The following is a 14,650-nucleotide window of genomic DNA, read 5'->3' on the forward strand; positions in this document are numbered from 1 at the left end:
CATGAATGAAAATGGAATTATTACAACCAATCCCTCAGAGATACAAACAATTATCAGGGAATACTATGAAAAATTATACGCCAACAAATTGGACAACCTGGAAGAAACGGACAAATTCCTGAACACCCACACTCTTCCAAAACTCAGTCGGGAGGAAATAGAAAGCTTGAACAGACCCATAACCAGCGAAGAAATTGAATCGGTTATCAAAAATCTCCCAACAAATAAGAGTCCAGGACCAGATGGCTTCCCAGGGGAGTTCTACGAGACGTTTAAAGCAGAGATAATACCTATCCTTCTCAAGCTATTCCAAGAAATAGAAAGGGAAGGAAAACTTCCAGACTCATTCTATGAAGCCAGTATTACTTTGATTCCTAAACCAGACAGAGACCCAGTAAAAAAAGAGAACTACAGGCCAATATCCCTGATGAATATGGATGCAAAAATTCTCAATAAGATACTAGCAAATCGAATTCAACGGCATATAAAAAGAATTATTCACCATGATCAAGTGGGATTCATTCCTGGGATGCAGGGCTGGTTCAACATTCGCAAATCAATCAACGTGATACATCACATTAACAAAAAAAAAGAGAAGAACCATATGATCCTGTCAATCGATGCAGAAAAGGCCTTTGACAAAATCCAGCACCCTTTCTTAATAAAAACCCTTGAGAAAGTCGGGATAGAAGGAACATACTTAAAGATCATAAAAGCCATTTATGAAAAGCCCACAGCTAACATCATCCTCAACGGGGAAAAACTGAGAGCTTTTTCCCTGAGATCAGGAACACGACAAGGATGCCCACTCTCACCGCTGCTGTTTAACATAGTGCTGGAAGTTCTAGCATCAGCAATCAGACAACAAAAGGAAATCAAAGGCATCCAAATTGGCAAAGATGAAGTAAAGCTTTTGCTTTTTGCAGATGACATGATATTATACATGGAAAATCCGATAGACTCCACCAAAAGTCTGCTAGAACTGATACAGGAATTCAGCAAAGTGGCAGGATACAAAATCAATGTATTGAAATCAGTTGCATTCTTACACACTAACAATGAAGCAACAGAAAGACAAATAAAGAAACTGATCCCATTCACAATTGCACCAAGAAGCATAAAATACCTAGGAATAAATCTAACCAAAGATGTAAAGGATCTGTATGCTGAAAACTATAGAAAGCTTATGAAGGAAATTGAAGAAGATTTAAAGAAATGGAAAGACATTCCCTGCTCATGGATTGGAAAAATAAATATTGTCAAAATGTCAATACTACCCAAAGCTATCTACACATTCAATGCAATCCCAATCAAAATTGCACCAGCATTCTTCTCGAAACTAGAACAAGCAATCCTAAAATTCATATGGAACCACAAAAGGCCCCGAATAGCCAAAGTAATTTTGAAGAAGACAAAAGCAGGAGGCATCACAATCCCAGACTTTAGCCTCTACTACAAAGCTGTCATCATCAAGACAGCATGGTATTGGCACAAAAACAGACACATAGTCCAATGGAATAGAATAGAAACCCCAGAACTAGACCCACAAACGTATGGCCAACTCATCTTTGACAAAGCAAGAAAGAACATCCAATGGAAAAAAGACAGCCTCATTAACAAATGGTGCTGGGAGAACTGGACAGCAACATGCAGAAGGTTGAAACTAGACCACTTTCTCACACCATTCACAAAAATAAACTCAAAATGGATAAAGGACCTAAATGTGAGACAGGAAATCATCAAAACCTTAGAGGAGAAAGCAGGAAAAGACCTCTCTGACCTCAGCCGTAGCAATCTCTTACTCGACACATCCCCAAAGGCAAGGGAATTAAAAGCAAAAGTGAATTACTGGGATCTTATGAAGATAAAAAGCTTCTGCACAGCAAAGGAAACAACCAACAAAACTAAAAGGCAACCAACGGAATGGGAAAAGATATTCGCAAATGACATATCGGACAAAGGGCTAGTATCCAAAATCTATAAAGAGCTCACCAACTCCACACCCGAAAAACAAATAACCCAGTGAAGAAATGGGCAGAAAACATGAATAGACACTTCTCTAAAGAAGACATCTGGATGGCCAACAGGCACATGAAAAGATGTTCAGCGTCGCTCCTTATCAGGGAAATACAAATCAAAACCACACTCAGGTATCACCTCACGCCAGTCAGAGTGGCCAAAATGAACAAATCAGGAGACTATAGATGCTGGAGAGGATGTGGAGAAACGGGAACCCTCTTGCACTGTTGGTGGGAATGCAAATTGGTGCAGCCGCTCTGGAAAGCAGTGTGGAGGTTCCTCAGAAAATTAAAAATAGACCTACCCTATGACCCAGCAATAGCCCTGCTAGGAATTTACCCAAGGGATACAGGAGTACTGATGCATAGGGGCACTTGTACCCCAATGTTCATAGCAGCACTCTCAACAATAGCCAAATTATGGAAAGAGCCTAAATGTCCATCAACTGATGAATGGATCAAGAAATTGTGGTTTATATACACAATGGAATATTACGTGGCAATGAGAAAAAATGAAATATGGCCTTTTGTAGCAACGTGGATGGAACTAGAGAGTGTGATGCTAAGTGAAATAAGCCATACAGAGAAAGACAGATACCATATGGTTTCACTCTTATGTGGATCCTGAGAAACTTAACAGGAACCCATGGGGGAGGGGAAGGAAAAAAAAAAAAAGAGGTTAGAGTGGGAGAGAGCCAAAGCATAAGAGACTGTTAAAAACTGAGAACAAACTGAGGGTTGATGGGGGGTGGGAGGGAGGAGAGGGTGGGTGATGGGTATTGAAGAGGGCACCTTTTGGGATGAGCACTGGGTGTTGTATGGAAACCAATTTGTCAATAAATTTCATATAAAAAAAAAAGAAATTAATGGTACAAATAGGTAAGATCACAACAGCTTCTAAGTTCTCTTCTGGGGTAACTAAACTAGATGATTGGATAAAGAAGATGTGAAATATAGACACACACACACACACACACACACACACACACACACAGTGGATGGACTATTACTCAGCCATAAAAGAAGAATGAGACCTTTCAATTTTTGACAACTTGGATGGAGAGGGCATTATGCTAAGTGAAGTAAGTCAAAGAAAGACAAGTACCATATGATTTTACTTATATGTATAATCTAAAAAACAAATGAATAAACAAATAAACAAAAAGCAGAAATTGACTCATGAATAAAAGAACAAACTAATGGTTGCCAGAAGAAAGGGGGTGGAGGAACAGGCAAAATGTGTAACAGGGAGGGGGAAACACAAGCTTCTAGTTATGGAATGCATAAGTCACAGGAATACAAGTTATAATTCAGGAATACAGTCAATAGTATTGTGATAACATTGTATGGTGACAGATGGTAGCTACACTTGTGGTGAGCATAGCACAACATCAGCTATAACATAGCATAGCTTATTGAATCACTACACTGTATATTTGAAACTAATGTAATATTGTGTGTCAACAAAACAGGAAATTTTAAAGTAGAATAAAAAGATATAAGTAAATTTTATTACTTGATATTGATATTGACTCTAATAAAAACAATTTGATATTTGTTTTAAACATCATGGAATCTTCTGAATGCAGCTAGTTGACTTGACATTTTTTTTTTGGGAGTTTTTCTTCTACCTTCCCACAGCCACATCTCATCTAAGTCTAAGTGCTATGCGCTCAGCAAGTTATAAGTTAAGTTTTTATATGCTTGTTTGGCTGGGATATTTCCAGTTTTTAAAAATCTATTAATAAGAAGTTCATGAGCATAGGTTTTAACTAAATCTATTTTTCAGTTAAAGTTTTAGTTTAAATTAAGCAAGGTTACAAAATATGCATGAAAATTTGTCACATTTTCTAATGAGAAACAGAAAAGAATGGACAGCAATGTAGGCTCCAACTTCAGTTAGTAGTTGAATTAAAGATAGAATTTTTGGAAATACCAGTTTTCCAGGAGATCAGCTGGGAAAATGGTGGAGTAGGAAAACCCTAAGGTAACCTTCTCTCACAGATACAGCTAGATACAACTCACATCAGTGTAAATAACCCAGAAAATGACACAAAGACTGGCAGAACAAACTCCCCTATTAAAAGTAGAGAAGGGGCCACATTGAAGAAGGTAGGAAGGGCAAAGATGTGGTCTGGGAGCAAAATGGACCATAGCTGCCCATGGTGGAAAGGGAGCAGTTGGTCCGAGAAAGGCAAAAGGCAGACTTTCACACTAGGAAGCCCATGAACAGGGAGGATGAATCCCCATGACATTTTCCTTTGAAAGTGAGAGGGGCCAAACTTCATGAGTTTTTACAACCAGCATGAGTTAATGCATGAAATTTTAAAAATTGGTGGCAAAAAACTACAGGCCAGAGGGAGTGGCATGATATCTTCAAGGTTCCGAAAGGCGGATATCTGCAGCCAACAATACTCTATCTATCAAGACTATCATTCAGAATAGAAGGAGAGATAAAGAGTGTCTCAAACAATAAAAACTAAAGGAGTATATGATGACTAAACCAGCCATACAAGAAATATCAAAGGGGACTCTTTAAGTGGAAAGACCACAAGTGAGAGTATAAAAAGTAACAAAATACAAAAACAGTAAAAACAAATATTTCTGTAAAAATCAGAGGATTCATAAAATTAAAAATGTAAAATAGGACAACATATTCCTAAAACATGGTGAGGGGAGTAAAGAATGGGTTTAAATTTAGGTAACCATCAACTTAATATAGACTGCTCTATGCCAAAGATGTGATATACAAACATAATGGTAACCATTAATCAAAAACCAATAATAGATATGCAAAGAATAAAGGGAAAGGAATCCAAGTATAGCACTAAAGAAAGACGACAAATCATGAAAGATAGCAGGAGAAGAAAGTCTCAGAGAAAATCTGTATAAACAACCACTAAGCAAGTAACAGAATGACAATAAATATATATCTATCAATAATTACTTTAAACTTAAATGGACTAAATGCTCCATTCAAAAGACATAAGGTGACAGAGTGGTTAAAAAAAAAAAAAAAGACCTATCTATACACTGCTTACAAGTGACTAATTTCAGACCTAAAGACATCTACAGTTTGAAAGTGAGGGGATAGAGAAACATTTATTGTGTAAATGGATATCAAAAGAAAGTAGAAGTAGCAATACTTATATTGGACAAAAGAGACTTTAAAACAAAGGCTATAACAAGAGAGAAAGAAGGATACTAGATAATAATAAAGGGGAAAATACAACCAGAGGATATAAAAACTATAAATATTTATGCTCTCAACATGGAAGCACTCAAATATACAAAATAGTTAATAACAAACATAATGGAACTGATTGATACTAATATAATAATAGTAGGGGGCTTTAACACCCTATTTTCATCAATGTACATATCATCCAAACAGAAAACCAATAAGGGAACAGTGACTTTGAATGACACACTGGACCAGATGGATTTAATAGACATATTCAGAACATTCCAGCCTAGAATAGCAGGATACACATTCTTTTCAAGGCCATACAGGGCATTCTCCAGAATAGGTCACATAATAGGCCATAAAACAAGTCTCAACAGATTCAAAAATTGAAGTCATACCATGCATCTTTTCTGACCAAAAAACTATGAAACTAGAAATCAACTACAAGAAAAAATCTGGAAAGACTACAGATACATGGAGGTTTTTCATATATGGTCTTTTTTATGTTGAGGTATATTCTCTTTAGACCTACTTTTCAGAGGGTTTTATCATGAATGGATGTTGCACTTACTACATCTTACATCAATGGGAAAAATATTAGATCCTTTTCCCCTAAGGTCAATAACAAGACAGGAATGTCCACTCTTACCTCTTTATTCATAGTAGTGGAAGTCCTAGCCACAACAATTACACAACAAAAAGAAATAAAAGACATTCAAATTGGTAAGGAAGAAGTAAAACTCTCACTATTTGCAGATGACATGGTACTATATACAGAAAACCCTAAAGACTCCACCAAATAATTACTAAAACTGATAAATGAGTTCAGTAAAGTCACAAAATTGATGTGAAAAAATCTGTTGCATTTCTATGCACTAATAATAAAGCAGCAGAAAGTGAAAATATGAAAACAATCTCATATACAATTGCACCAAGAACAATAAAATATCTAGGAACAAACTTAACCAAAGAGGTGAAAGGCCTATACTCTGAAAAGCATAAAACAGTGGTGAAAGAAATTTAAGACAACACAAGGAAATGGAAACATATTACAAGATCATGGGTTGGAAGAACTCATATTATTACAATGTCGATACTATCTAAAGCAATCTACAGATTTAATGTAATCCCTGCCAAAATACCCACAGCATTTTTCACAGAACCAGAACACACAATTCTATACTTTGTTGGAGCCATAAAAACCTCAAATAGCCAAAGAAATCTTGGAAAAGAAAAGCAAAACTGGAGATACCATAATTCCAGATTTCAAGTTATGTTACAAAAGGGTAGTAATTAAAATGCTGTGGTACTGGCATAAAAATAGACACATAGATAAATAGAAAAGAATAGAAAACCCGGAAATAAACTCACAATCATATGGTTGATTAATCTTTGAATAAAGGAGGAATGCATATAAAATGGAAAAAAGTCTCTTCAACAAATAGTATTGGGAAAACTGGACAGTCACATGCAAAAGAATGAAACTGGACCACTTTCCTTCACCATATACAAAAATAAACTCAAAATGAATTAAAGACCTAAATGTGAGACCCAAAATCATAAACATTCTTAAAAAGAGCACAGGCAGTAATGTTTCTGACATTGGCCATAGCAACATTTTTCTAGATGTGTCTCCTGAGACAAGGTAAATAAAAGCAAAAATAAACTATTGGGACTGCATCAAAATGCAAAGCTTCTGCATGGCAAAGGAAACAACCAAACAAAACTGAAAGGCAATCTACTGAATGGAGAAAATATTTGCAAGTGACATATCTGATAAGTGATTACCATCCAAATATATGAAGGACTGATACAATGCAATACCCAATAAATAATCCAGTTTAAAAATGGGCAGAAGACATTGACATATATTTCTCCAAAGAAGATATGCAGATGCCCAACAGACACATGAAAAGATGCTCAATATCACTCATTATTAAGGAAATGCAAATAAAACTACACTGAGTTATCACTTCACACCTGTCCAAATGGCTTAAAAAAAAACAACATGAGAAACAACAAATGTTGGCAAGGATGTGGAGAAAAAGGAACCCACTGTTGATGGGAATGCAAACTGGCACAACTACTGTAGAAAACAATATGGAAGTTCCCCAAAAAATAAAGAATAGAACAACCCTACAATCTAGTAATTGCACTATTGGGTATTTACCCAAAGAATACAAAAACACTAATTCAGAGGGACACATGAACCCCTGTGTTTAGAGCAGTATTATTTGCAATAGTCCAACTATGGGAAAAGCTCAAGAGTCAATTGATAGGTGAATGGATAAAGAAGGTGAGATAGAGAGATAGATGATGAGAGAGACAGATGATAGATAGATGAAGATAGATACATCTATCAATCAAATGCAAAATCTTGGCATTTGGAACAACATGGGTATGCCAGACAGTATAATGCTAAGTGAAAAAAGTCAATATGAGAAAGACAAATGCCATATGATCTGACTCATGTGGAATTTAAGAAACTTACAGAAGCAAAGGAAAAAAGAGAGAGAGACAAACCAAGCCAGAAACTCTTAACTATAAAGAACAAACTGGTGGCTACCAGAGGAGAGGTGAGTGGCGGATGGGTGAAATAAGGGATGGAGATCAAGAGTACACTTATCATTAAAAAAAAGAGTTCACTTACCATAATGAATAAACAAAGAAAGAAAGAAAGAAAGAAAGAAAGAAAGAAAGAAAGAAAGAAACACCAGTTTTCCTTTCCTCTTCTTAAATGAAGCAATTTCATTGTATCCAATAATGTTAGAAAACACCCTTCATAAGCTGTAACATCTTTCATTAAAACCTTGAAGCATTTCTGTTTTGTATAGAATATAAAGCCTTGAAGGAATAACCAACCATGTCTACACATCTCTCCATATCCTACGTAATCACAGCTTCTAAAAAAGGTAAAGTGGAAACTTTTCCCAAAAATATATTCATAGACCCCGTATCTAGCAATTGAAACATATCCACGGGACAAATACTCCAGTAAATACTGTTTTTATTAATGGGTGTTTTAATTCTCCAAATGGATAAGCTATTCACTGAATAAGATCACATCTATGGAGAGTTAATGCTTGCCCTAAATAATTGTCACTGAAGAGAAGGCTGATAAGTTTTATTACAATCAGCAAACTTCATCTAAAAATGTGAAACTTCATCCACATCATCAAAAGAGCAGTGAAGCCTTCTAGCCAGTTTGGTATTTATAGATTTAATTTTATTTGCTTTTTATTAGAAAACCTAAATTTCCATGTCCATTAAAATAAGTAGAGTCTTAACAACAATTTCTTTACCATACTTGTTCATTTTTTCACATAGAACTTAAGTTCTACTTTTAATGTAAAGAAATGCAAGGTTGATGTCTGGAAACAGAATGGCAACTAAACCATAGATTAAAGGCATTTCACACCTTGCATCATTTGCAGGAAGACATGCTGAATGGTGCCCTGCCATATGTTAAATAGTAGAAGTGTTAATTAAATGCAAACAGTAAATGCATATCATCATACACCTCTACAGGGTCCAAATTTTATTTCACGTAGCTTAAGATATTAAGCTTGTTTGTGCAAACTGAGCAACAGATAATGGCAGGATATGACAATATTCTTAAAAATTCTTTCCTCTGTTTCAGAAATACCTCACATCAATGCTGAGTTGCTTGAACTTTCTCTCAGTACATATATATGTTTAAATCAAGGCTGAATGACTGCCAAACCAGCACTGACCTCTCAATAGGGGTGACATTAAGAATTTTTTGTGGTTTTTGCTTTTGAACAAACTAACATATAACTTCCAGAAGCTCCCATCCAATGCACACATTCATAGTTCTTTGTTCATTTTCTTCTTTTGTGTCAGTGACTTTTAGATGGGAAAAATATAGCTCTAGCTTTAAGCTTTGCTCTTTTAACACTAGCAGATTGTAATATATATTTTTTCATGACACCTACTAACACATAAAGATGATTTTATTATGACATATGAGAAACAGAAAGAGAATGAGTGTGAGAATAGGACATTGGATATCTTGAATGTAAAATACCTATATTGTTGAGTTTTTATAACAAAAAACACTCTCTCAAGGGGAATAAATACTATTTTTAAATAGGGATGGTGTCCTATTTTTTTCCCCAAGGTTTGATGATTTCCTACATTCTATGTAATATAATCTTACAGGCAAAAGCAGAGCCTTGTAAACCACATTCCTCCTTGAATAATACAGTACTTAGTTTCCTGTATTTTAAATGTCAGTAAGGACTGATTTATTAAAATGCATGCAGGTAAATGTGTTTATTCTTTCATCATAAATTGCAGAGTTGCTTAATTTTATTTACTTCTGAGAAATATCTGTAATATCACTGCAGACATGGCACGCAAGAATTCAAATGCATACATTTTACAGATCTCTGAAACAAACAAAACGTGTGTATCCATGACAACCAAGCCAGTAAGATCCATCAGTATGTGAATAAGGTACTGTTTAGCATTATGTAGATTTTCTTTTTAAAAACTGACATGTAGTTACTGAGATAGAATTTATAAATGTGTAAATGTAAGCGCACTATGTGTTGCTGAATTTGTTTACGATTTTCTTGACCAAAAGCACTAGAAATGTTCGATTCTAAGAATGATACTGGTTAGAATCATTTTTTTTTTCTATTTTTTGCTTTGATTTTCATTTGAGGAGACGGGGCTTTGGGAATTTTATTTTATTTTATTTATTTTGTTTTTTAGAGTTTTGATGGAAGATGTAGAAAGAGACAAATCCCTTGAATAAACTGGCCAAAAACCAATCATTAAGCTCTTTTACTTCTGCTTCTAAGGAGGGAAAACTTGGGGAGACAAATTTGAATTGTACTAATACTTCAGAAATAAGCCAAAGTTTTCCGTATATTATCTGTTTGGACAACACTCATTTGGTCCCTAGTAACATATTCTCCATATTTAGCTGATCTACTCTGATTCTATCTGACTCTATGTTAAATTTTTGAGCTGAGTAATGCCTACTTGTTCTCTCTTTTTATCCTTAAATCCATTTTATTTTTTTATAAAACTAATTTTTGTGTGTTTATAACAGTCTAACTGCCTTACTTATTATAAAGTGCATACATCTTATGTTACTTTAATTCATCCAGGAATTTGGAGTAATTGTACAAAGATCAGAAAATACATATAAAAGAACAAAGAATATCAGAAGAGTCCAAGCTGCTTTTAAACACTTTTTTCTTTTTTTTTTAACGTTTATTCATTTTTTGAGAGAGACAGAGACAGAGTGCAAGTCGGGGAGGGGTAGAGACAGAGGGTGACAGAATCTGAAGCAGGCTCCAGCCTCTGAGCTGTCAGCACAGAGCCTGATGCAGTACTCAAACCCATGAACTGGGAGATCATGACCTGACCCTATGTCAGAAACTTAACCAACTAAGCCACCCAGGCACCCCAATTTCTTATTGCACTTAAGTAGATAGAGCTTAATTGAAAAGCTCAAGGCTATGCATTTACTTACCTTGAACTTCTATTCCATTTTTATTTTTCCCTGCTCCTATACTTATAGTCCATATTCCACCTAAACTGATTAATAATTTATGAATTTGTCTCCCAGGTCCAATGCAGTGACTGACACATAACTAGTGATAAACACACACACACACACACACACAGGAGGAATTTATATATCTGATGGAGCAAATATTGGTATAGCCGAGTCAGGTTTTGTTTTGTTTTATTTTTTGATAAAAAATTTTTCATACTATTGATTTAAAGTTTTCATGTAGGAGCTTCCACTTGACCTTAGGATAATGGCACAACTGAAGCAAATATCACTTCCAGAAAGAAAGTTTATCACTAAGTGCTAAAATATTGAATACATGTCTGGGACTTGGTAGCCACAACATTGACTATAAGAAGTGAACTAAAAATGTGAAGAACTGCGTAGCATTCTCAGAGAGGCATCAATTTTGGGGTAGAAGGGAATTGAGAGAAAGTGGCATTTACTCAGCTGATGAAAATCCATTCAACAAAACCAACTCTGAAGGGAAGAAAACTATAACACAGCCTCCACACAAAATTGAATGTAATTTTCAAAATTATAAATATGAGGGAAAAGAACTTGAATTAGATATTCCAAAAGTAAGACCACAAATGAACAAAAATAGAGATAAATGGAATGTGATTTTCTCAAACTAAGGTGAACAATTTTTAAAAAGACAAAACTATACCAGTACTAAAGAAGAAAATACAAGATGTACACAGCAGAATATATTTGAGTAAAAATTTACTAAAGGTCATTGAAGAAAGGATGGTAAATATCTGAGAGAAAAAGAAAGTGAAATAAGGAAATAAATTAAAAGTGTAAAGGGAAAATAACCGAATAAGAAGGCAGGCAAAGATCAAAAAGACTTATAATTGGAGCCATTAAAGTAGAAAGAGAAAACAAACAAAAGAAACTAGAATTTTTAAGCTACAATTAAAAAGATTTCTCAAGAACAAGAGAAAAATAAAATCTAAACATTGAAAGGATCCATCATGTATATGGATAATTGACCCAGAACAATCAAATATAAGACATATCTTATAATAAAGTTAGACTTTAAAGACTGAGAAAAAATTCTTCCAAGTCTCTAACAAGAAATGATAAAAATATTTTATAATAGTATATAAGACTAGAATAATAATTATGAAAACCACCAATTCAAAAAATTAGAATGAAACCAGAATTTTCAAGAAACTCACAGAAAAAAAAAAGTGTAAGACAATCATTGTGTATATCTAGTATACTTCAGGACTATAGAAAAACAGTTTAAATATGCAAAAATTCAAGACTTATTGTATTGCAGATTCTTTCCTGAAAAGTCTGTTGGAGAATGATCTTCATTCAACTAAGAGACAAATGAAAGAGACTTTAGCAAAATAATTGGGGTGAGCATTTAATATATTTAACTATAGATTAACTACAGATTAATACAATGTTTGGAACTGAGCTAGTAGAGTAACATGTAAATAGAATGACAAAATAGAATACATGAAAATTTTATAAAGGGCACAGAAGGGCAAAGTATAATAAATTCATTGATTGATGTTTTAGAAATAGGTAAGAATTAAAGGATACCATTTAAAAGTGAAACAAAATCAGATAGTAAAAGGTTGAGAAGAGAGGCACCTTGGCGGTTCAGTCAGTTAAGTGTCCAATTCTTGATTTCAGCTCAGGTCAGGTCTCACAGTTTGTAAGTTTGAGCCCCATGTCAGACTCTGTCCTACCAGTGTGGAGCCTGATTGGGATTTTCTCTCTGTCCCTCCCCCATGCTCTCTCTCTCTTTCTCTCTCTCAAAATAAATGAATAAACTAGAAAAAAAAAAGATTAAAGGGGTCCCTGGGTGGCTCAGTCGGTTAAGTGTCCAGCTTCGGCTCAGGTCATGGTCTCGTACTTCATGAATTTGAGCCCTGTGTCAGGCTCTGGATTCTGTGTCTCTCTCTCCCTCTGCCCCTCCACCACTCACACTCTGTTTCTCTCTTTCTCTCTCTCTCTCTCTCTCTCTCTCTCTCTCTCTCTTTCTCAAAAAAATAAAATATACATTTTAAAAAATTTAATAAAAATTAAAACAGTTTAAGCAGAAAAAGAGTTTAAGGGCACTAAAAATTGGATAAATATAAAGGTAATCAAGGCAGCAAAAATACAAGATGCTGTTAATACTTAAAGACATTAAAAATATTAAGGATATTAAAAATCTCTGTGAACTGATAAGAAATGATTTTTTGATAAGATATTACTTGGAAAAAATAAAGTACAGAAAAATATTATATAAGCATGGTCTCACTTTTCCAACAGAAAATACACTGTTCATGGGTCTGTTTAATTTTGCAAAGAGAAACACAGGAAGGATAACCTTGAAGCTATCAAACCTGTTTGTCTCCACAAACAGGTTTTCTTACCTCCACAACAGGTGTGGGGGTAGGGAAATAGAATGAAAGTGATAGAAAAGAAGCTATACTTCCCTGAATATATCTTTTGGTGTAGATCTAACTTTGGAATTATTTAAATGTCCTGCATGTTCAAAATATAAAACTGAATTTTAAAAGATAGAGGAATACTGTAAAATAGATTAGAAACATGAATACAATTGTATTTCAAATGAATAATATAACCACATTGAGAGAAAAAAGATAATACTAATTTATGTAACATTTGCAGAGAAACTTTCACTTCTTACTTTCAGTCTAAAGACAAACAATGCTAAAACTTACAATTTTACTAACAGATAGGGGTTTTTATAGTGTTGTTGGTATAGTGACTCTGAAACTGTATCATGTACACTGTAAGATTATAAAAAGAAATATAGTCCTTGACATTGTTAAAAGCCAGGTTCTCATTATGGAAGAGAACAGAAAGAAGGTGAAATGGTGAAACTCACAAAAGAAATCTGTCGATGGTATAAGAACAGGAATTATTAGTACAAAGGCATGGATTCCAAATCTGTCCCTTAAAAAGGTCTAGTAGCAATATACACTATAGGGAGATAGGACAAAGACCTTTCCTGCAGAATTCCAATCAATAAATGTGGAATAAATGTTAGAGTTAGAACATCATCAGTTTTTGAACCTCAAAAGTATAACTGATTTAGGCAAGAATCATTAAGAAACTCCAAATCTAGACAGTGAAAGATTTATGAGGAACATGCATTTACGTAATCACAAAGTATATTCCACAAATTACTTCTTAATTACAAAAGAAAAAGGGTAAATTTACAGTGAAGTTATCTAATGGATAGTACTTTAGCTCTCTACATCTCATTAATAAGCCCCATCTGTTTTATCTCTGCATATGATTTGGCACTACAAAGATCATTAGCTACTTTAGCAAATGGAATGGTACGTTAATAATCAGTTATATCAATATTCAATGGTTTAAAGAATGAATAGAATATAAAAAATTAGAAAAATTCAGCGGAGACTAGTCAGAAGAAATTTGGCTGTGAAGAGGAGAAAGATTTGTAGCTTAAGTGACACAGAATTTAAGAAAAAATTCTTAAACATAATAGATCTTTTATCATATTTATATACTAAAGAGAAATCACCACTGGTGTGCTAGTAAAGTAGCTGTTAAAACAAACAAACAAAAAAAGACCCCAATCTTTATCTTTTGCTGATTTGGATAGTATAAGTATTCCCACTATGGACATTTCCAAGCTACCAAAAGTTTAACAACCTCTTAAAATCCTTGAATATTTAAGAGGAGCAGCAGGGATTGGAGACCTCAGTATTGGAATCCAAAGGATAGTTGGAGGAATTAGCTCCTCTGATGCTGAAAAAAAAAAGCATAAATGCAAATAGAGATGTATATGTGTGGGTATTGAGAAAGGAAGTCATGTGACTTTATCACTGAAACCCTTAAGTAGCTAGAGAAATAAGGGGCAAAGAGTTCTAGTTAGATCAAAAGAAAAGATCG

This window comes from Felis catus, chromosome C1 (genome assembly GCF_018350175.1).
Source record: "Felis catus isolate Fca126 chromosome C1, F.catus_Fca126_mat1.0, whole genome shotgun sequence".
In the NCBI taxonomy this organism is placed as follows: domain Eukaryota; kingdom Metazoa; phylum Chordata; class Mammalia; order Carnivora; family Felidae; genus Felis; species Felis catus.